Here is a 24,747-nt window from a genome sequence, read left to right on the forward strand (position 1 = left end):
TTCAGCGGCGGAGGGTTTGTATTTCGTTTGGGAATCGAACCGACGAACAACGGGTAGTTAATATCTCGAGTGCCTCGAGGCTCCTTACACTAAAATAAACCTACTAAACTTGTAAGAACGATGGAGAAATCTAGCTTTTGAGGATATGCGGGGGTTTGGACCTGGCCATATCTTCTTCTACCATATTTCCAATGCTATGCCGCTTGCTTGCTTCCTGTTTATTCTGAGATACCACTTACCCCGTGTGAAAGCTGACTTTATCAAACGAGATCATCCAGACACAACAAGAAGATCATACCCAAAGGTATGGTGATGGGCTGGCTCGATACTTCCGGCCTTGAATTTGACAACAATAAGATCATGCCCAAAGGTATGGTGATGGGCTGGCTCGATACTTCCGGCCTTGAATTTGACAATGGCAGCAGTAGGGCTTTCTCTCACGATGCTCATGGATCCCCCTGGCATGATATCCACATCCTGGAAGTTTCTCGTTTTGCTTAATGAACAGAGAGCGCAGGAGGGTTTTGCTTAATGAATAGAGAGCGCAGGAGGATTCGGAGTGCAATGCATACTTGCCAGATGACAGATGCGATGCACGGCCAGATGCCAGATGCAATGCGTGGCCAGGGATAATGAATCAAACACTTCGAATCAAACGGTGAATATTAATTCCATCGTCTAACAACGAAATCAATGGCGAAGAAAGTATAGACACTAAGTGCTCACCTAGATGAGGATCTAAATTGGTGAGAGTTAGTCCTGGCTATTTAGTATTGTTTTTATATTACAGTACCATTTCTTATTAACAGACGACAGAAGATAAGATAAGACTAGTTTTATTAATGGCAGTGGGTGACCAAAAGAGAGGTCGACGAGGCTCAAAAGTACACTAGTTACAACATACTGTGGAAGTGCCCATTACTTGTCATTAGGTATAGATGTAAAAAGTATAGGAGGGAGAAGAAGCATCCACATCTGTATCAATCACTCTGTAGCTACTGATGCGTTGCTTAATAATGTCACCTAGGGAGTGCCTGGGTAGTACCAATCTATAGTCTACATATTTAAATTAGTGCTGGAAAGGGGTTTAGAAAATTTCAGTCCTTTCATTAGTTGAGTAGGGTTTGATTCCCAACTTAAATCGTAATCTAGAATGAGATTCTTGATTTTGCCCACAATGAAACTCTCTAAATTAGCTAATTTGTAAGTCTATTTCAATTGTTACCAACCTATATCCTTTATGAGCTGGATGATAGGTATCACGCCTCATTACGAAATGTATATATATTTTTATTATCTTATTTTTGAGCCCTGGGGTTGGCTTGATTGGCCTTGGAGTTAGACATTGAACTTCTCAGAAATGGGATGTCACAAGTTCAACTCTTACAATTCCTTTGGGGTTATGCACTGTAATCAATGCTGATGGTCTACCTGGTTTACCATCTATGAATCATGGGGAATACTTGTAATCAATGCTGATGGTCTACCTGGTTTACCATCTATGAATCATGGGGAATACTTGTAATCAATGCTAATGGTCTACCTGGTTTAGCATCTATGAATCATAGGGAATACTTGGAAGGTCTCTGTGAATTTAACAACATCTATTTAAATTTTATAGTTGATTGTATTGTGACATGTATTGTTTTGCAATCGCTAGTCAATCAAAAATTAAAATTATACATTAAATTGGAGCAGGTTCAAAGTTTCTTTCCATTTTCCAAATTGCATATGTTTATCTCAATTTCCTAACTTGATTGTAACTTGTGAAACAATTTCGTTTTTTCCTCTATTGGTTCTATTATGGTGTTTCTACTTGCATTGACTTCATGGGTTAATTTCCTGTGTTTTATCTTTGGCATATGATATATATTGTTAATTGTAACAATGATCTGCATCAATGAACAAGATTTTTCTAGTTGTGATATATTGCCATGTCCATTTCTCAAACCTCAAAGGTGAAGATTCTCCAACATTTTACTTCTCACATATAATGAATTTCTTGTTTTTCCCCATCATATTTCTAGTTGAATATGTTTCATGCGTAAATACACTATTTTTCAAATAGCTTAAACTGTTCATATATTTCCTATACTTATATGTTCATTTGTCTCTTGCACCTATCCAAAGAAAAAACGCCCAATAGTAGCATTACGTCATGGCATAAAGCAATAGTGCTTCCTTATTGCAAAAATTGCGTTTGTGACAAATCGTTATCATTTTTGATAATTTCCTTCATTTATATAAATATGATGGTTCTCAAATGACTCTTTAGAAAAAAATTGTATATTAGATGAGATTTCTGACTCTAATGCACATCCAGTAAAATGCTTTTACAACTGATCTGCCATTCGTTGTATTGGTTGTCACTTGCTATTTTCAAAGTTTCGTATGGTGTAAAATGCTAATTAAGTATTTTAATGCTAAAAAGTATCTCTGATAATAATGGAGCCGAAGTTCTGGACAGACCCAGAAAGTGCCATCAAGAATGCATACAACCGGACTGATGGGAAATTTTTAGCAAAGGCAGCTGATTTAGGGCCCGGTGGCTCCACAACAGTCACTGCTATTTTAGTTGATGGGAAAAAACTCTTTGTAGCAAATACAGGGGATTCGAGGGCTGTTATATGTAAAAACGGCATTGCTATTGAGCTGACTGTTGATCATGAGCCAAGTATTGAACGCCAAAACATCGAGAAGGGTGGATTTGTGACACTCCTGCCAGGTACCACTACAAATGTTGTGCAAAGATTAATTTTAATGAGAAAATTTTTTGATTTGTAACTTTATAATTCTATCTTAATGGTCTAGCTCAAGAGTAACATTTGAATGGTAACAGGAGAAACTGTATACTTAATGGTGTTTTTTTTTTAATATATTAGGAGATGTACCTCGAGTTCATTTAAGTTCAGAACCAGATGTGAGAGACACGACCATAGATGCAACCACAAAATTTCTCATTTTGGCTAGTGATGGATTGTGGAAGGCAAGGCATTTTTTCCAATCATTTACTTATTTGCATAGTTACTGTTACATGCATATTTTTTTTTCGCAAACTCATCTCATGGGAGAAAGCATCTAGGAAATTTTTTGATTACTGTATTGTCATTAATTTTACTCGAATAGTTCATCTGAATACCAGAGAGGTTCTTTTTTGAAGTTCTTAAAGAAAGATGCCCCAAGTAACTGCATTGCAAAGAGAGGATTTCCTTTCCCTAGGTGCCAGATCCGAGGGGCATTTATCTGCCCAGTCCCTGGAATTGCACGTAGTGTCACCCCTTAACTTATGCTATAGGAATGCAGAAAACTGTAGCGAGAATGGAGGTAAGGTGGTTGGCTTAACATTCCGTCGACCTCACCAGTTGAATCAAAGATGCATTATATTATTACAAATTAGCAATGTATACATGGGCAAGAATTCTCTTCTAATCGAATAGAATGCTAAAACAGACAGTGTGTGGAAGTAGAATGATAGGTCAAGCAAATTGATAAAATGTGTGTATTGAACCTCATAGCTATCCCCTTTCTCCAAGACCTTCACAAAACAAATTTGCAATTTGCGTATTTAAGACATAATCAGCCTTTGAATGCCTAATGATTCCTGCTGTGTTGGCAATGCTTCCAAATCAGAATCAAATACTTGCAGACAGGATTTTTATTTTCAACTTTGCCATACTGCTGCAAATGTTTGGTAATTTTTTGGTAATCCTCCGTATCTCTTCCAACGTTGGTGAATGAATGCCGCTTTTGTGAATAGATTCAAGTACAGTTTTTTGTTCCAGCGTTGGCTTCCATCGATGAGTGGAGCCTCTCGTTGTATTTTTCCGTACAGAGATGGATAGATGAATTAATATAAGAATAAGAGATGGATCAACAAAATTCAAAAACACAGGCAGATCCATAAATCTAGCACTCTAAAAAAACAATAAATACCTGATAGTTTTCTGGTCATTGTTGGGTTATTGTAGCCTTCATATTATTCACTAGTGTAGCAACAACTCCACCCCACCGATGGATTCGATGATGAGAGGAGGAGCTCAATGAAAGTAAGATGAGATATATGAAACCCGCCTATGGATGAAAGTAAATCGAAAGACTCTTTATATAAAACCCAGAAATGGGCAGAGAAATTAGAGGAATTAATGGAAATATGGATCGGTTGATTACTCTGAAATGGGATGGGATCAATTGTGATGCGAAGGCCGTTGAGTGGACCAAGTCTCCCCGTAAAGCATTCCAAGGGAGCCACGTACCTCAGCCAATTACGTGTAAGCGCTCCTTTCTTGCGCCGCGGCCAGATGCCAGATGCCATGCGCGGCCAGGGATAATGAATCGAACACTTAGAATCAAACGGTGAATATTAATTCCATCGTCTAACAACGAAATCAATGGCACAGGGCACTGGAAGGGAGTCCTTCCGAGAAGAACGCCGTAAAATAATTACAGTTTTTGCAAAGAAGTGAGTCCCAAGTTTTTTCGATAACCCACACTCGACGGGCATTCCAATGATCTATCACTTTTTTTTTAGATATATACTATCGAATTTTCGCCATAAAGTCTTAGAGAATGCTTTAACTATTAAATTTTCGATGCAAATCACATCGAACGATTACAATAAATTATCAGCCAAAGGATTAAAGGATTGGGTACTATGTTTTACCATGTGAAACCGGTGACCATAAGAGTTTTGAAATTCCGAAGTATTATTCATTTAAACTTCAAACCAGCATCCCCAAATAAAAATTGTATAAGCAAATTCTGACATAGCACAAAACCCTAAAACAATTGCACTCCTCCCTCCTAGCTGTCTTATATTATTACAATGAGAAAATTCGATGCCTTTCTCAGACATTATGGTCACTGGGGACCATCCAAAATTTAAAATGGGCGCATGAACTGTAAAAGCAGATAGTAATCATATAAAACGTTTTAACTAGGCACCCTAAAAATTAAAATGGTTGCATCAATGACCCAAAAAAAAGCAGACAGTACTCATATAAAAGCAGATAGTAATCATATCAAATCATTTAAATGGGCATGCTAAAAATTAAAATGGCTGCATCAACGGCCAAAAAAATAGCAACGATATAAAATGTTTTAGATTTTCAGTAAAACGAGGGCGAAGGTGATGTTTAGCTATATGTATCTCACAGAATTCATGTATTTCTCAGACATTATGGGAACTCATATAGCGTTAACAAAAATAAGTGATAAAGTCAGACAGGTTGGGTGCAAAACTATAAATGTGATAGCCGGAATTTATGGGAGCCCTGCCCCTTATACATCAATGTGCATGCATTGAATCATATACGTTTGTGTAGATGAATTGTATTATTATCAACGAAGCGCTGAACTACTGAACTAACCATTTAGGAAGTGAAAAGGTTTGGCAACTGTAAGCAGAAATCATAACATTTTTAAAACATTTCAAATTGACGTGATGAAATTAATATAAAAAAAAGAGATGGATCAACAAAATTCAAAACACAGGCAGATCCATAAATCTAGCGCTCTAAAAAACAATAAATACCTGATAGTTTTCTGGTCATTGTTGGGTTATTGTAGCCTTCATATTATTCACTAGTGTAGCAACAACTCCAGGTTCTTTTTTGAAGTTCTTAAAGAAAGATGCCCCAAGTAACTGCATTGCAAAAGAGGATTTCCTTTCCCTAGGTGCCAGATCCGAGGGGCATTTATCTGCCCAGTCCCTGGAATTGCACGTAGTGTCACCCCTTAACTTATGCTATAGGAATGCGGAAAACTGTAGCGAGAATGGAGGTAAGGTGGTTGGCTTACATTCCGTCGACCTCACCAGTTGAATCAAAGATGCATTATATTATTACAAATTAACAATGTATACATGGGCAAGAATTCTCTTCTAATCGAATAGAATGCTAAAACAGACAGTATGTGGAAGCAGAATGATAAGTCAAGCAAATTGATGAAATGTGTGTATTGAACCTCATAGCTATCCCCTTTCTCCAAGACCACAAAACAAATTTGCAATTTGCGTATTTCAGACATAATCAGCCTTTGAATGCCTAATGATTCCTGCTGTGTTGGCAATGCTTCCAAATCAGAATCAAATACTTGCAGACAGAACTTTTATTTTCAACTTTGCCATACTGCTGCAAATGTTTGGTAATCCTCCGTATCTCTTCCAACGTTGGTGAATGAATGCCGCTTTTGTGAATAGATTCAAGTACAATTTTTTGTTCCAGCGTTGGCTTCCATGAGCTTCTCGTTGTATTTTTCCGTACAGAGATGGATAGATGAATTAATATAAGAAAAAGAGATGGATCAACAAAATTCAAAAACACAGGCAGATACATAAATCTAGCACTCTAAAAAACACAGGCAGATCCATAAATCTAGCACTCTAAAAAACAATAAATACCTGATAGTTTTCTGGTCATTGTTGGGTTATTGTAGCCTTCATAATTTTCTGGTGATTGTTGGGTTATTGTAGCCTTCATATTATTCATTAGTGTAGCAACAACTCCACCCCACCGATGGATTCGATGATGAGAGGAGGAGCTCAATGAAAGTAAGATGAGATATATGAAACCCGCAGACGAAAGTAAATCGAAAGACTCTTTATATAAAACCCAGAAATGGGCAGAAAAATTAGAGGAATTAATGGAAATATGGATCGGTTGATTACTCTGAAATGGGATGGGATCAATTGTGATGTGAAGGCCGTTGAGTGGACCAAGTCTCCCCGTAAAGCATTCCAAGGGAGCCACGTACCAGCCAATTACGTGTAAACGCTCTTTTCTTGCGCCGCTGCCAGATGCCATGAGCTGCCAGGGATAATGAATGGAGCACTTTGAAATGGAGCACTTTGAATCAGACGGTGAATATTAATTCTATCGTCTAACAACGAAATCAATGGCGCAGAGAGGAAGGCCTTACGACGTTTCTTGTTTGTATTTACTATTGTGTGAATAACATGGAAAGAATATTGTTATTTTTCTGCATTGTTGAGCATGTAAAAGTGTGATCTTGTTTCCCTGTGAATTTATGACAATGAGATAGTAGAGATATGGTTGTTTTCTGGATTTTTAATTTTATCAGATAGATAGAGAAACTCTATGTGAAAATGCATATTATATGTATAGAGTCTATTCTTTATTTCAAGTAGAGACTAGATAAATAAAGGAAAACTAAATGTTGAAAATTTGTTGAGATTTAAAGAGATGGTATAATTGAAAACAACAAGAGAAGCTGGAACCATTACCATTCAACTATCCTCTGGTATTAGTTAAACCATAGGACAAAGACCCTAATTAAGTTACGGGGAATAATAACAGAACCTCGAGGGTTAGTCGCAAGGCCACACCATTAGCCATCCTAGAAACAGTTCCTCAAGGACTCTTGCACAATCTCATGCATGACATTAAGAACTGAAATTTTGAAAATAGAAAACAACTGTATAAATAAATACTATTATCATGCAGAGTTAACCATATAAAGGGATCTGTATAAATGGCTCAAAGTTTATAAATATTATACAAATTTATGTTCATATACAAATTATAAAACTACTAAGAGATACCATATTTTCATCATTATAGAAATGGAACCAATATTAAGCATTACTTAAACAACGCAAGTAATAAAAGAAGAACTTTAAACATAATGAAATAGTGTGAAACTACAGAACTGTAACGATTTATAACCATCCGACACATGGAGCAAATGAAGACCATTACCACAAGAAGTCGCAACTAAACAAAACGAAGGTACTGAACAGTTCTAAAAAAAACGTAACAACATAACATTACAGTAAACCCCTCTCAACAGTGTCGAGGGTTTATTTAAAGAATTCACAATTTAGTAGGTTAAGAAGGCCAATTGATACAATCAATAACTAGAAAAACCCCAACTCCGGTATTGTTTGGAGAATTCTAGCAGAGTCACATGCAAGTCTATACACATGAATATGAAGAAAGAACCTCATCAAAACCCTGACAGTGGGTTGAAACCTATAGAAGCGAGCCCGCGGAGGAAAAGCACTTACCTGCACATTAAACATTTATTATCAACCGCTGATAAAGAATCTTCCAACCTTAGCAAAAAGAAGATGCTTACGTGTGGAGGAATGGTAGTCGCTTGGACATTTTGTTCCATGTTCATGAGTACCATGAAAACATTAGAACCCTTTGGAAGGATCCTCGGCAGACTTAAATGCTTTATGAGAGGTTATGCACTTCCCTCCCAGGAGAAGGGGCGTATCTTGTAGCCACCTTGAGAAAAATTTTGATATGAAACCAAATGCACCATTGCCACGGAAAAATGGAATCCTAGGCATGCAAACCAAACCATGAGTGTTACAGTAACTTCAAAGACCAAAATATGCCGTGAAAAGTGAAACAGGTATGCAAAAATGACCTAACCAGTTAAGAGTTGAAATAGAAGGCAAGTGGATTCGGCCCAATTGCACCCCTACATCGAGGAAGGACGCCATGGTTCGCAGAAGTTCAAACCCTAGGGTTTCACCCTTCATCACCGAAGCCATCGATACCAAAATAAAACAGAGCAAATGACACATGATGCTATGTTAGTTACTCGATCACCTATTCGGCGCCCTCCTAGCCATACGATCCAAGAACCTGATAAGAATATAAATGGGCATGTTGATCCCAAGGATTGGTTGCCAAGTGGACGGGGTTATTAAGGCTAGCAGAGCATGCAGATGCCTCTATGTGGGGATAAACGCTCTTTTCTTGCGCCGCGGCCAGATGCCATGCGCTGCCAGGGATAATGAATGGAGCACTTTGAATCAGACGGTGAATATTAATTCTATCGTCTAACAACGAAATCAATGGCGCAGAAAGGTACAGGGTGGCACTGGAGGGGAGTCTTTCCCAGAGGAAAGCCTTACGGCGTAAATATGACATGGTTCAACATTCTTGAAAATAGCTTCGAAGATTACACTTTGTGCATAATATCTGGCAGCAGATTTATGTCTCTATCAATCCTTGGAGTGAAAATATTTTTATCATGGAATAGAACAAAGGAAAATTCTTTGCAATGCTCAATTAGACAACCAACTTTAGTTGAGTATGAAATTCCCCCACTAATAGGTGATAGAAGCTAATAATTGTCAATTATGGGGAATGGAATCTCCTATTGACTATGGGATGATGATTACCTCCCTTTCTAGTGGATCAAAGAACCATTTAAGAAAGAAACAAACTAGACCATTTCCTTACTCATACTCACAAAAAAAAAACATCGATCACATATTTATTAAATGTAATAGCAACTTTTAACAAAAACTTCAAGATTGCCATCCAAAAAACTATCTTAAATAAATATAGAATGAACCTTTCTCACTCACTCCGTCCTCTTCCCATTGGGCAAAGTGACATCTCTCTAAGCCTTCACGTCATTTTACAATTTTTGATAAAAGAGAAGAGTTAGCCGAGAATCTGAGGCACCATCATTACTGATAAACAACCATAAAATTCTAATGTTGTGGTCAGTAAGTAGAATTTTGAGTTCCATATGTGCGGGTTGATCCGACCTACCACATTGAAAGAAGAAACATTGTCTTAGCAAGCCAACAGGGAGGAATGTTGTTAAACAAAGGAAAAGGTTTGCTTACAGGCCATCCTAAAAGAGTGGGACTTTGTTTTGCAAAAAGTCAATAACAATCTTTCATTTTCTGTAGACTCTATCCCATACAAGAGGAATAATACTATCTCATTCCTCATCGATGGACTGTAACTAGTTTTTTAGTTTATTTTCTAACAATAAAATTTCAGAATTCAGTTTTCATCTACAATAGATTCTTCTAGCTTCATTCCATTTTCTTAACAAGTTCATTTTGTAAATTTCTTCAGAGACTATCTATTAATTCTAGCCAGTTTTCTTGTAATTCCTTATGGGTATTTAGATCCAAGAAACTAGAATAAAAGAGGAGACTTGCATTATACATCATTGATGAAAACAAGTTAATATATCAACCTTAGTATGATTTTAGAGAGAAAAGATATTTTACTGGTCACATCTACAAAAAATAACCATGAAATCTTCATGCACAGTAACAATAATGTTGGGGAGAAAATATATCTTCATGCCAGGCACTTTTTGCATAATTGTTAAGGGTTGGGGAGAAAATAAATCTTCCTGGCAAGCACTTTTTGCATAATTGTTAAAGGTTCAAAGCTTCATTAGTGGCTCATTTACCTAATTTTCTATCAGAAATTATAGTGATAGCCTACCTCATATGACCCTCCTAGCTATCTATTCATCTTATCCCACCAAAAAAATTTAGGAGAAAAAATCTGAAGCCCTTAAACATGTACATAATAAGTATAAACTGCGCTGTAAATAAGAAGAAGCAGCGCCTGTTCATAAGAAGCAAATCCAAAGCACCGAGTAAAAAGTAGTTTTCACTGTACATAGTAATTGTTATGGTAAAATAGTTTTGTAACTAAGAAAAAAGAGCACTATGGCTTGAAAATACAAACCGGAAGTAAAAGGCAAGGTTAAGATATATTTTTTTTCTGCCACATAAATAGCAAAATATTTAGATTAACGTATTACTAGGTTTCTGTCTGGTTAACGCAGGGATACAATTTGCAAAGGGAAGTAAATTTCTATGAGCAGATATAATATGTGAATATAACGATTTAGGTAGGGAACTTCAGGTATGAAATACTTACCAAGCTCCTGAAGGATTAATTCGATGACAGAATAATGAAGAGCAGATACACCTCGAACGCAGAGTCCTGGCATGTGAGCGGTTGTATTCGCTTTCTTTTGTCATCGACACCAATAACTCCGTGTGCTTTTTAATCTGCCCATCATCTTAACATAATCCAATAGAGTCAAATTTCCCCATGATAAGAGTAACCTTATCATGTATGTTACAAAATCACAAATGCTAATTGATTCTTGCACTCTAATTCCACAAGGACGAATGCCGTTTGGGGGAATCGAATCTGGATTCCATAGCGGGGATTCTATCACAAGGACGAATGCCGTTTGGGGGAATCGAATCTGGATTCCATAGCGGGGATTCTATAGAGGTGGATTCCATAGAGGTGCGGTGACTTTTCGAACACTTAGGTGTGGTGACTCTTCCAAACTCAATTTGGGGGAATGGAACCTGGGTCCAAGCTCTGATACCATGTGGAGGTTTGCAGTTACACCAAAACCCACAGGTAGTGGTAAACATTCCAAACCAGTAACTAGGATCCCAGGGTGAAAATTACAAATTCCATAGAGGTGCGGTGACTCTTCCAACAAGCCCTTAAGAGATACGTTCCCATTTTACTGTGCTCTCCTAGATAGACTTACATGCCATCTCTTTGATTCTTGCACTCTAATTCCACAAGGACGAATGTGGTTATCCAAAGGAAAGGTCAGCTGTAGTCGCTGGTGCAATCGGGGGGCTTGGTTTCTGAGCTCTGGACGCAGGAAAGCAGCCCCTTAAGAGATACGTGCCCATTTGACTGTGCTCTCCTGTATGGACTTACATGCCATCTCTTTTTAGAAGGCCTTTTAATTTATTAGTCTCAGGGTTGCATTTATAGAGATTTCCTTAGCCCTTTCAGATTTGAAACTCTAGGGCAGGAACCGTTTATCAGCGTTTTAATATTTCAAACCCTAGGGTTATCAGGGATTCGTTAGAAAGAAATTCCCAGAACCAAGGATGTTTCTCCAAATGCGTTATAATGGAATTCTTTACCAATTTCACCGTCTATTCAGGCCCTGTGGCAGCGTATCAGTTGTCCCTTATGAAACCCTATCATGTGGTTTTTTCTGTGGAGAGGTTATTTAACAATTTTGTTGTCTGCCCGAGGCCTGTTTCATGCTACCAACTGTTGTTTGTGAACCCTATCACAAATCTTCCTTACAACTGGTATTGCAGACCCGCTCTACAATTTTATACCCTCTCTGCAAATCGTCCTTACTTGTCACGCACAAATCTGGATGGGCTGTGACTCTCACGCTCAACTCACTAGAGATCCATGGACATAGGAAACGACTCTCTGTTGAGAATATGCTTCACCGGATGTATTTAATGTCTAGACCTCTCACTGTGCACAATCTGGTACAGATAATCTGGTATAGACGGACTTCAACTTGGGGATGTTGTGAGGAAAAAACAGTGGAAAAAGCATTTATGAAAAACAAAAACCGAGCGAAGAGGATGGCCCAAGGAGACGCAAGCCTTCTTGCCTTTGTCATTGTGATCTTGGTCTTCACACTTCTACTAATTTTGGATTAGTTTCAGTGTGTTGCTGGAAATCTTTAATCTGAAATGAAAAGTGCTGAGAGATTTGGGAGGGAAACATCCACTAAGTAGTTAATGGAAGAGAGGGAAAAGAAATTTAAATGAAAAGGCCCATCCTAATATTATTTTATTAGTTTTTTAATTGGTTAGGTTTTAATATTATTTTATTAATTTTTTAATTTGTTAGGTTTTTAATTTATTGGGAGATACTTCATTTAAAAGATCATTTTTAATCTTATTTATTAAGTTTTTAAATGTAGCTTTTCCACTTTTAATTGTGGTTAGAGGCTTTCTAATTTTTATGGTAGAGATGTTTTCATGTTTAGTTAAAAGTGTAATGTCTCATTAAACATTTTGACTCTGTCAAAATAAACAAAATGAAATATAAATATAAATAAAATCCAGGCATAATAGAAATATTGTAATGTTTTGTTAAACATTTTGATCCAATAAAAGTAAAATTGAATTAAATTAAATTAAATTTATAATTAATTATTAAACTACCATCGATTTATCTTAACGCGAGATCTACCAAGCACACAGAGGAATCGAATATCTTGAGATGCAAATCTCTTTTAGAGTGAAAAGAAATATGTTATCTTGAGATGCAAATCTCTTTTAGAGTTAAAAGAAATATGTTTCTTTAAGTGTTTGGTAGATATGTAATTGAGATAGATCTAGGTTGGTATAAAACTAAGTTATGATTATTTAAAAAAAAAAAAACAGAAGATGAAGAAGAAGGAGTAAGAGAGAGGTGTCACATTGTTAAAAAAAATATTTTATTTTAAAACATTCTTCTACAATTATAAAAGTGTAGTCATTGCATAGCAATGATAGACTTTTCATAATGATGTATGCTTAACCAACATGTTTTAATTGAACCCAAAGTGAAGCACCTTAAATTATAAAAAATGTTGAAATGTCCATTTAGTGGTAAGTAATGCTACATCATCAGCACCCAACCATAGGCAACATTCTACCACTTCCTCTAAGCCAAGCACTCTTGAAGAACTAACCACCCAATATAGAATTGTGTTGTCTCCATCAAGGCCAACCCATTGTAGTACTCAACGATCATGTACCTAATGGAAACAATATTCCACTTATAATTCACTCATCAATGATGTTGCCTTTCCATGGCTAACACATTATTCAACAAATTTCTAATTTACATCATCCTCCCCTAATCTTGTGTCACAATGCTTTTTCAATGATCAACCCTTGTTAGGGGGATCTCCTAGTCCACACCAAACTAGTACACCATCCTAATTGTCTCATGAAACAACCTAAGTCACTCATAAAGTATACCAAACATATAAACTCATTGTCCACTCTTAGTCATGTTTACCCGATATGTCATCCATTGTGCCATTGCTAATGGAACCTCAAGTAAGATCCTTGCATTCTCCCCCCACTTTAATTTTCAGCATCTTCATCAAAATGGCTCCATTGGCTTCTCTAATGGATGAGGCATTGATGGTGAAGAGACACTTTGTAATTTTTTCATTTAAACGTGGTGTTTATACCATTTGTCATGAGGGTAAAATTTTCAATCCACTTAAGCATTTAATACCACTCAAGAATCCTAGTTGTTTTATGGCATTGACGTGACATTACTAGTTGTGCATGACCATCAACCTCTTATATCACTTGAACTATGCCTAGCCAATATGTCCTAACCGAACCCAAGTTTGGCATCTTAAACTATAAGAAATGTTGTAGTGCTTGTTTCATTATAGGCAATGTTGTGTCATCAACACCCACACATAAACAACCTTTTGCTACCTCCATCAAGCCAACACACTTTAATAAATAACCACCTAGTGTAAGAATATGCTGTCTCCATCTAGACCAACTTCTTATAATTCTCTAAAGGTCATGTACTTAGTGGAAACAAGCTTCCACTTACCTTCAATACACTCATCAATGGTGTTGCCTTTCTTTGGCTAACCGACTATTAGACGCATAACCATATTGTGTTATCATTTGGTGAATTTGTCTTGCAACACTTCATTGGTCATCCATCCTTATTAGGATAGACATTCTTCATCCTCCTATTTCACACCAAACTAGTACATCATCCTAAATGTCTCAAGGATCATTGTGAGTTAGTTGTGAGGGATCATGGTTACTAACGAAAGGACACTAAACTATGTCAATTTGATTGTTTCGAGGAAATTCCCACATCATCGAGAAGAGTTATTCAGGATTCAGGTTCTTACCAGGTAAGGCTGAATGAACCCGTGGTAAATCGATTGGGTGTTACCAGCAACATGAGAGTTTGTGTGGGTAAGTGGCCATATCCCCATTATGAGCACTATGATGAGGTAAGCCCAAATTCTGCAGGGTCAGATGAATCACATTCTTCATAGGATGATATAAAGTAGAGATTATTTTCTATGAACATGTTAATTCCTTCCATGATTCCTTTAATTAGAGATGAAGTTCAACCAATAGGTGATGAGTTTCAATTGACCAAATAGGATGAGATACTAAGTTCTGACTAAGATAGAGTCAAAACATGAGCACCTCAAACGGTATATCCATTGGAAACTGATTGTACCATAAGGAAGGTTGTGTCCCTAGATGAGGTTCCACTAAGAAAGCAATCGAGCTATTTAGGATTCAAGTCCCCACGTGCCCAAGTGTAAGGCTGTTGCATGAGCCCATGGAGATCCCCATGGGGGACTTAATTTTCACCTATATTGTCATGGATGAGACTGGGGAGGTTCAACCACATAGGTGTTTTATTTGCACTATCAGGTAGGACTATCAGGTAGTTGTGTTAGGTCAATAAGTGTTAGGCCATAAGTGAACCATATCCCCTTGGCTTTCTTTGAGGTTGACCAATCCAAAGCTTTTCCGTATGGTTGTTTGGATAGCCAAATGTGTTTTTCCCCATGAAGTTAGTGAGGTTCAACAAAACAAATAGGAGAGGCTTTCAATAACCGCATAGTTGATGAGGTGGTTAAACTGAATTATCCACCATGAAAGGGCACCACCATGAGAGCAGTTATGGTTGAGAGCTATGCAAACACCAATTCCTTCCTACCTACTATTATGGTCTATTATGTGAACCCCTCATTCCTTGAAAATAGTTAGCATGATAGTTACTCCAACAGATCCCTCTCATTTCACATCTTGCCATAGTTTCAAACCTAATTTTGAGTGGTTCAATGAGGAAATCCCACATTGGTGATATCAAATGGGAAAAACGACATTTCTTGGGGTTTCCATAATATTTATCTAGAGTGTAACCCACTAGACATAGTATCCATGTCCTCCGCATGTTATATTTGGTTGGGACAAACAGATCCCCAAAACTTTCTTAGTGCTTGGGATCTCCCACATGACTAGGTTTTACACAACGAGTATCGAGGCAGGCCTAAGCTTCAGCGCTTCTCATAAGGGAGTACCAAGAGGATGTTCCAAAACACCAAAACGTATAGTAAGTTGTTGAGACCCCTTCCTCCCATATTACAAGTAGGTCATTTTGTAGCAACTTGATCCGAGTTAACTAATACAAATTAGTTTAGAAGGATCATTTCAGTATTCAGTTGTCTTAGTCTTGGCCGTAGCAATTCTCTATTTCTTTTCAATAATTCTAGCAGACTTCATTTGCAGAGTAAAAGGTGTTACAAGCCATAAAACAGTGCATAATAAGGCTGTCAATGCTTGCCACTCCCAGTATATGTTCGCTCCATACAGACTAAACAATGTGCCTTTGGTTCGTATGTATCAATTAGCATAAGCAGTAGCCATTCTTGCCAAGTGTCTCATCCCTACACTCTTTGAAGGCTCCATGTGGCCATTAGTATCACCATAACCATGTAATATCTAAGCCTTTGTCAAATCATCCCAGTTGCAATAAGTTGAAAAAGAGGAGGGTGTATTACTATTTACAGGCAGGGGATCTGGTTAGGAGGTCATTTCTTGTTTTCTCATTATACGCTCTTGATCTGGATAACATTCTACATCTCCAGAAACGTATAACTATCGTGGAGGACACAACTTACCCATCCTCGACCACCGAGAGAGGACCTTCTAAGCTGCTTCAGCTGAACACATAGTCTTTTGAATCAACAGAATGGATGGCCAATGTTTTTGAATCATCCTATTCATGGATCATTGTTGGGAGGCCATCCCTATGACCTTCATATTATGGGATAGAAAAATCATATTTTCACCCCTCAAGGGATGATTTGCTAAGGGCCCCAAGTATCATTTACTACCTACCTTGCAGTACTTCTCTTTCCACAACATTTGGCACTACAAACGAAGAAGGGACTCCAATGCTAAGTATGCCCGGAAGCCTTGTACGAAATAGAATTTATTTACAGTAAAATCCCTAGCTACTCAGTGTTATTGGCTTTGATCCCTCTCCCAACCTGCTGTTGAGGGCCCTGAAATCGGGTCAACAACAAGGGGGATACCCACCCGGTCGGGAACCTGGTTGGCGGCTCCTTGCCCGTTTGGTGTAGCGGGTCCGACTGGGGATAACGGGACCAGCTTCCCGATCTAAGGGGTGTGTATGTGTGTAGGGTTTGATTATGCTGTTTCTTTGAGAACTTTTGAGAACTAATTTAAATCTAACTCATGATTTGACTATAAGCTGCTGAAATCTAATGAAAACAACATATGCAATCTATGCTAACCCGGGGTATATCTTTTCCATCACACGATCTAAAAAGATTTCATATAATAACTGGTAATGAAGATTATTCAGCTACTATAAGAATATAAACCATTTAAGATAAACCATTCTGCATAAGAAGTTAAACAGGACAGTTGTGGACTGCATATCGCATGATAAATCATTCATATGTCAAGCATGAACAAATGACTCCATTGTACAAAAATGCCAAATGGTAACCACACATTTATACATTAACATATAAATAACATCAGCTGTATATCACTTCAAGAAAATAAGTAGAAATTCATCAAGAGATAAAAGTACCATTTATGACTGATTTTTACTCACAAACTTCAAGCAATAATGATTTACTTCTACTTACTTCTAACACCTACTAAGAGTACAGAAATGCAACATCAGTAGCAGACATTAAGATGCAAATATTAATAAATCCAATCCTTCCATTCATCAAAACCTCCTCTGAGGTGCAGAAGTGCATGTTCTGAGGACAAGTTTTTGACAAATTTCTGGACCCTTCTCCAATGCAATGAGAAGGGTTAAAATACTATGTCCTAATCCTAATAATAGTATTATTACAAAATTAAGGATTCAGTTTTCAAACGACCGTCCTTTTTCTAATATAACTAAAACAAAAAGAAAAAACATTCTAAATAAAACTACTTGTGGACTTGGTCTTTGAAGTTGCATGTTTCTAACATAGGCTTGAGAAGAGTCGGCTGGCTAATTTCCGTTCTGAGCTGGGCTGCGAAAACGGCATCTATAAGAGCTGGCGCTACCTTCTCGGCTACGTTCATGATACACTTTACCGTCATCCATTCGCTATGTGGTTTAACCAGGTACATCCAGTAACTTTCCCAATTCAGTCCAGCCAGTGCTTGGATAGCTTTCCCTTTTGCCTGTGCCTTTTGCCTCCATTCTGTCTCCAGTTGCAACTTGTTTGGTAGGTAGCCCGGGGTGGTTTCTGAAATCAAATTGGCCCTGTATAAATTTTCATTTACACAGTCGATAAGAATACTTGCCTGTGTCGCTGCTGCCTCTGCTGCTTGCTCTGCCTGCATGATCTGCTCGTCCCATTTATTAAAGAGCATTTCTTTATGATTTTCATTAATTCTAGGTGCTCCTGCTCTTTTTCCTTTCTCATCATCTTGCCAAGTCAGATACTCTGTCACTCTCTTGTCGTTTTGATCATATTCACTTCGCAATTCCACCACCTGACTGGTGATTTTGTCGCTTAGCTCACAGAAGTGCCTCCATTGTGATATTTTACGCCCCAATTTTTCTTGTTGCTGCAGTAGTTGCTCGTTCAAGCCGATGGACTCTGAAATAAACTCTGCAAGCTTAGGTTCATCTCTGTGCATTTCTTGCTCTGCCTGCAGTTGTTTTTCTTTTTCTTCAAGACTTTTTTGGTAGCCTATTTGCATCTGTTGGAAGTCTTCTTGGAGCTTTTCGAGCTGTCTGGAGGCTTCATTGTTTGCGTTGGCTTGCTGTAACTGTTGTTGTAGCAGTTGTATGTGATTTTCTCGTTCCTTTAAGAGCTGCTAAACTTCAGAGGCCATGTCAATAGTTGCAGAAGCATACGCTCCTGCAATTTGAGACAGCTTCGTAAGATTTTCTGTAGGATTATTACTTGGGTCTTTCCACAAGACGTCTAAATGTTCAGCGTCTTGAGACAGTGCATTTTCGAGCTTTCTTTTCTTTCTTTGTCTTCTCACAACTGCCTTGTGCTGGGGACTGTAAAACACATCTAGCGGGGCAATTTCTTCTACGTTAAGTAGAAGTTCTGAGGATGGAGTGATGGAGAGATCTTCTGCTTCTGCGGTAACGCTGACTATGGTTGGAGCAACCTCTTGCACCTCCTGTGTATCGTTCGCGAGCGTCTTTGGGACTTGCCCTTCGAGGTTGATTAATTCATTGAAGGACTCCCACTCTTTATCTAGCTCTACTGTGACAAGAGGAGCTTCGATAACCGGAGGGGGAACATCTCTTGGTGGCGCGGTGATAACTTGTTGCTGAAACATTACACTAGACCGAGCTGTATCTTTGACTGCTTCTTCTTTAATTCTTTCGTCATGCACAGACTCTTTAGGATGTTCGGAACCTTCTCGCGTGGTGTTGGACTTGGATTTGGAAGTGCTGGAGTTCTCGCTGAGGCTGATGCTCGGAGTTGGATCTCTAGTAGGTATTCGTAGCCTTTCTAGTGGAATGCTGGCTAGCCTTCTATCTCTATATGAGGTGAATTTCTGGAGTTCACCTGGAGATAACCTTGACTGAGCTTCTCGCAAAATCTCTTTGAGTGAGCTCTTACCTTGAAAGAGATCGTCAAACAAATCTTTGTGTCCGACGAACACTCTTATCTTGACGTTCGTAGTAAACTCTTGGGCAACTTTATTTGGGTCGAATGGCCTCATTGGGAACTTATATAATTGAAGGCACGTCACGTTTTCTACCTCATCAAAGCATGTCCTCCATCGAATAAAGAGAAGGCCCCACAATTGACGGGAAATTGAGGCCAAATGGCCTTTTTCTTATCTTTTAATTCTTTGGTTAAGCCGCCTTCAGAACAGGTTTGATAAGCGATTTCTCGAGCCAAAAGCTTGTCTGGGACATACAAGGGTAGGACATGTGGAGGAACAATGCTTCCATAAACTCGAATGTAAGTAAACCATTCTTCCCCAAACCATCTTGCGATGGAGATGATGTCGGGCACGGCTTCGGGAGAGCACCTTGGGGAGTCCTTACCATATATCATTCTATACATGGGCAATATAAGCTCGTGGCAAATCTGGTAAAAATGAGGGGAAAACTGGGAATCCCACAAGACTTTGTGATAGACGTGAATAGGCAGCGGGTCTTGGGTAGTCCATTTCCATCCCATAATGGGGAAATTAGATACAAGGCAAACAGAATCCATAACATAGGCAACCAAATAGAAAGGAGGATAGACCTTTTGAGAAAAGGATCTTTTGGACCTGTAACTAACCACGGCCGTATATAGAGTATCGGAAAGAATTTTAGCCCAATCTACTAAATCGGCATTTGTGGCAGCGTCGATTAATGGCAGCCACTCAGATGAAAACTTGTTGATATCGGGCATACCAAACAATCTACACAGCATGGCTGCAGCAAAACAATATGGAGAAGTAAGGGAACCAGTGTTGTACATACCTTTCTTATCCTTCTTTAACGGCTCGTCTCTTCTAGACCATTCTTTAGTGATGTCCAATAGATCTGGGTTCTCCATTGCGAACTTCCTCAGAAATTCTGCATTATAGGTCACTTGCGGTTCGGGCAGATGGTACATTAGCTTCAGATCTTGGGCGGCAAAAGATCCCACGATCCCATGTCCCTGAATCTTGAATTGTCTGTTACTTAATTCTGTATCATCCAGAATCCACTTGACCATATCTGTGTATGGTAGAATCTTAGGCCTGGCCGCTATTCTGTGAAGGAATGAACATGCTAGGTCTTCTAGGGTTGCTTCAGAGGAGCGTGGTGTGCCTGCAACGGCAGTCACTTTCATTATTCTCGGTTTCTCCTCTTCTAATAGCCTGTACATGCCTTCCCATGTGGAGATTCCTGCATCTCGGTTGCAGGCTGTATCTGTGTATAGGGGCGGCATCTCCTTGGTCTTCTCTCTTGCTTCGGAGCTCTGAGCCTTGTTCTTCTTTCCCATTTTTACTTTGTGTTTCTTTCTGAGTCGTCTTTGCACTTTGTTCCTGCAGATTACAAGTGAAATGGAATGTCCGATCAGAAAGGTGATGGGAGAGTTTTAAATGCAAGAGATAAATCAATTACGCCACCTTACGTGAAGCAAATATCCAACAAGGCACGCGTCTTTAATCCTCTTAATGACTGACAACCAATTTGCTTACTAATATTAAAAGCGCATGATTTCAGGTCAGGTAATAGTAAGTGGCGTTTCTTTTGAAAGGCGCGCCCGGAGGATTCGTACTAAGGTGATTTTATGATTTGCTGACGTACCCTCGCATGTCGCACGATCGCAATATCGCAGATCACAAAACCTAGTGCTTGCCAAATCTCGTTTGGCTTGTTTATGTGATATGCGATCTAGCGATCGCAATATCGCAGATCGGCGAAGTTCTTGGCTTTTCGTTATGGACATCAGTATGGTGCGATGCGATGTAGTTATTAATAATGAGGGTGGCCCGTATTTTGATTTTTAGAAGAGTAACGGAGATGTTTTCCATCTTTTTTGCATAAGCGACTTTAAAAGACCTATCATCTTCCATAGAAAAATATCTAAGATGCCTTTTCTAAATTATGATTTGTAACTTCAAAAAAGAAAGTCTAGCTTTTCTTAAAGATTTTATCTAAGGGTCCCCATTCATTCGGTATCATGATTTGATACTAAATGAAAAAAGGGGGGGGTTGTTGCTGGCCACAACACCTGCTAAGGAAGAAAAGTGGCGGGGAAGGGGAAGGAGGGAAATTAAATGATTGGATTTTAGCACTTTGTAAATTTGTTTACAGGAAATTAAATTTTAATGGGTCGATTTTAAATTTTAGATTTTAGAGTGGCCCAAAATTAGATTTTAATAATTTTTCCATTTTTTATGTTGCTATTATTGAGTAGGAGGTTTCTTCTAGAGGGGTCTACAAAATGATAATTTTGTTTTGAGGTATCAATAAAATTTAAAAATATATATATTTTGAAAATTGTTTTTAGGATCTATTACATGAAAGTATAAAAGATTTTTCTAGTATGTTTATATAAAGAGGGAAAGAGAACATGAGGTTTAAACATAAGGGGAATATTAACGTCGTAATCTAATGATTATGTCTTTTTTCTTTGAAAGTTATGGAAATTCCTATCATATTTTGAAAAAAATCAAGCAGGGATTTTTGTGAATCCAAGTAAAAGCTATCAAAATTCATAATTTTAGGTGCCTTAGAGGTTTTTGATGGTGCTGAATCTATTTCCACCTTCAAAAACATGATTCAAAGACTACATCTACAAGTTTTTTTGAAAGTTTTTTGCTTGGATTCTGGCCACTATTGGTCGTCTGGGCAATTCCTCCGCCTCTGTAGATGACTCCAATATTAACTAACCCTTAAGGATGTGGAAAATATATCTAATTCTATGAATAACGTTATTAATAAATTCAAATATTCCTAGGTAGCCCATTATTTTATGTGGTTCAAAGTTCTTGGAGAATGGTAATCGTTACATCTAAGGAATATTTGTACCATGTAGTTCTACCCAAAGGATTCACTTCCTATTGGATTCACCATGAATCTTGACCGTGATAGTGTTGAGTGAATTGAACTTGTGAAATCTCAATAAAAGAAGTATTTTACCAACCGGGACTCGACCAGTTGAGCTAACCCTAAGGACTAAGTTTAGGGTATGTTTATTTTCTATATTTTGTCTTTCAATTTTGGTTTTTCCTTGGGGTGGGCCTAGGTGGTGTGGTCAAAATGAGTTAATAGAACCATAAACAACCATTGAACAAGGGCTAACCAAATTCAATTCCATTGCCCGCGTTTTGTTTAATATATTGAACATTCAGCTGAATATATATTTTAGGAATGATATTTGGTAACTAGAAAAATAGTGCAGAGCAGAGATTGAAATAAAAAAATAATACGTACTTAAAACATTTTGATTTCTTTCTAATTTCCCATAGATGAAAGTGTTTTTGCATTTACAGATGCCCAGACTGACCATGGCAGGACCTCCGAGTAGATGCCAACTGTGAAACATTAGCTCGTTGGTGTGCCGATGCCATATCAAATACACAGATCGATAAGTATTATTATTGATTTCCAAAAACAACCACCTTGAATTCTTCCTCCCTGTGATTCCTCACCTTTGCCCTCTTCTTGCCAATCCACCCATGCACGAAAAAAAAAGCTCTTATTTTTTGCTATCTATCATCACAATTCAAATGGCTTACTGGAAAAAAAAATCAAACCTACACTATCTTACGACTTCACCTTGAATTCTTCGTCCCTATGATTCCTGGTCGCTTCGCCCTCTTTGTGCCAAACCACACACCCATAAAAACAAAAAATATCTTACTTACGACTTCTTCCTTTATTTTTTATTCATTTTCATTGATTAATTAATGGCATATCTATTAATTTTAAACATAAAATTCATTTGGCACCTCCCTCCTCTTACTCGCTTTGGAACATGAGTCTCTTTTCACAGGTTTTGTAAATAGAGTGGCAAGAATTTGGAATGTGAGCCACCATTAAATGGTTTTTTTAATCTAATTATGCTATATTGGATAATTGGTATGGTGGGTTTTTATTTTCTAATTAAAAAAATATTATTTAAACATTAAATGGAAATTTTGTTATGTAAAATTATGTTTTGTTTTTTTTAATATTAAGTTTATTTTGGGAGATTAAAATGGGAAAATGTTATTTTCCTCACTCATATTCAATTCTTTCTTACAATATATTAGTTCTTCATGAATTTACTATTGATTACATTTTTTTGTGAATCAACTATTGATTGAGATTCACAAGGTATCAATGATCTCATTCTCACTTTTGCATTCAAGGGCGATACAAAATGTTACATGTAGATATTGAAGATTGACAATGAAGGGTGATACAAATAGTTATAGGATTGATAATGAAAATGACGAGAGGAAATCATATCCTTCTCAACTCAATGGCACCCACCTCAAACCCTTGTAGGGTTCCACCCATATATTGCACAAGGCCTTTGGATTGCAATGTAAAGAAAGGAAGTTAATGATTTAAAGGGAGAAGCAGAGACACGACACCTCTAAATATCACAGATTCTTGTTAGGCATTTTATATAACCAAACTCAAAGGATTTCTCTCATGTTTTATGTGCTTTTCACAATAAGTGAACCTCGTAGACCTACTCTAAAGGCACATTATCCTACATAACTTAACAACCTTTCAATGATGGAAATATGCATGTGTATTTTGATGATGGCGGTGTCCATGTGTTTTTTGTGTATCCTATTGAGGGTGATGGGCACATGTCTTATGTTTATGGAAACCTGCATGTGTATTGCGTTGGTGGTATTGACCTTATGTCTTTTATTGATATTGCATTGATGTATATGTTGACGGTGGTGAGCTCTTCATATGGGCTTGGATCTTTTCCTCATTGTGGTTCCTAGTGGCTTTACTTTTATTGAAATGTATCTTGTTGTACATAATTAAAATGACTAACGTAAACCATTGATTCATATTATTTTAGTACTTGGTAGGTAGTCATTTTTTTGTTCCTAGACTAAATTAGTCATTCACATTAGTCATTTTGAGTTTTATTACTTATTGGCTAGTCGTATATTTTATCCTGGGACTAAATTAGTCATTTATATTAGTCGTTTTTAGTTGGGTCACTTAATATTTCTCATTTTCGGTAGTATTTCACTTGTAAAATTTGTGGTGACTAATGCTTTTTGTCACCTAGTCACTAATTTCTCATTTTCTACTAGTGGTGCCTTCAGAATTTTATATGCCTGAACATCGAGTACATAAGGTGAAATATAGAGGTTGATAGTCAGAGTATATTATGGTCTACAACCCTACACAATTAAATTCTCAAGAACAATCTCTAAGCATTAGTTATTAAGCATCAACCATAGAAATTTATTTGGTTTGCACTTTTCTCCAACTCTAGAAACACACATAGGCTTAAAATAAATTACATACCCTGTTCTCATTATAAATTCAAATGCCAATCCTTCAATCTATGGTCTGATCAAGCAACCAGATAGGATTTTATGAGGAAGATTTACATGGAATCAGAGGTCTGAGAGTTAATTATCTTGTTTGCAATCATGGCATTACCTCAACGACAAAGCGAGCCTAGATCTTGTCA

The 24,747-nt window shown here is 37.6% G+C and overlaps 1 long non-coding RNA gene and 1 pseudogene across 1 annotated transcript; one reads left to right on the top strand and one right to left on the bottom strand.

Annotated features, from left to right (window-relative positions):
* Positions 1-2,318: 2,318 nt before the first annotated feature.
* Positions 2,319-2,955, top strand: LOC149232376 (putative protein phosphatase 2C 44 pseudogene; annotated as a pseudogene).
* A 4,776-nt stretch (positions 2,956-7,731) lies between these two features.
* LOC149232377 (uncharacterized) lies at positions 7,732-8,885 on the bottom strand. The gene is made up of 2 exons (XR_016248140.1): positions 8,095-8,885; positions 7,732-8,023 (listed from the first exon to the last, which is right to left on the bottom strand). It is a non-coding gene; the product is annotated as an uncharacterized LOC149232377 (long non-coding RNA).
* Positions 8,886-24,747: the final 15,862 nt, after the last annotated feature.

The sequence above is a fragment of the Pinus tabuliformis genome, chromosome J (genome assembly GCF_031772625.1).
Source record: "Pinus tabuliformis cultivar Carrire ecotype Pingquan chromosome J, CPIR1, whole genome shotgun sequence".
NCBI lineage: Eukaryota > Viridiplantae > Streptophyta > Pinopsida > Pinales > Pinaceae > Pinus > Pinus tabuliformis.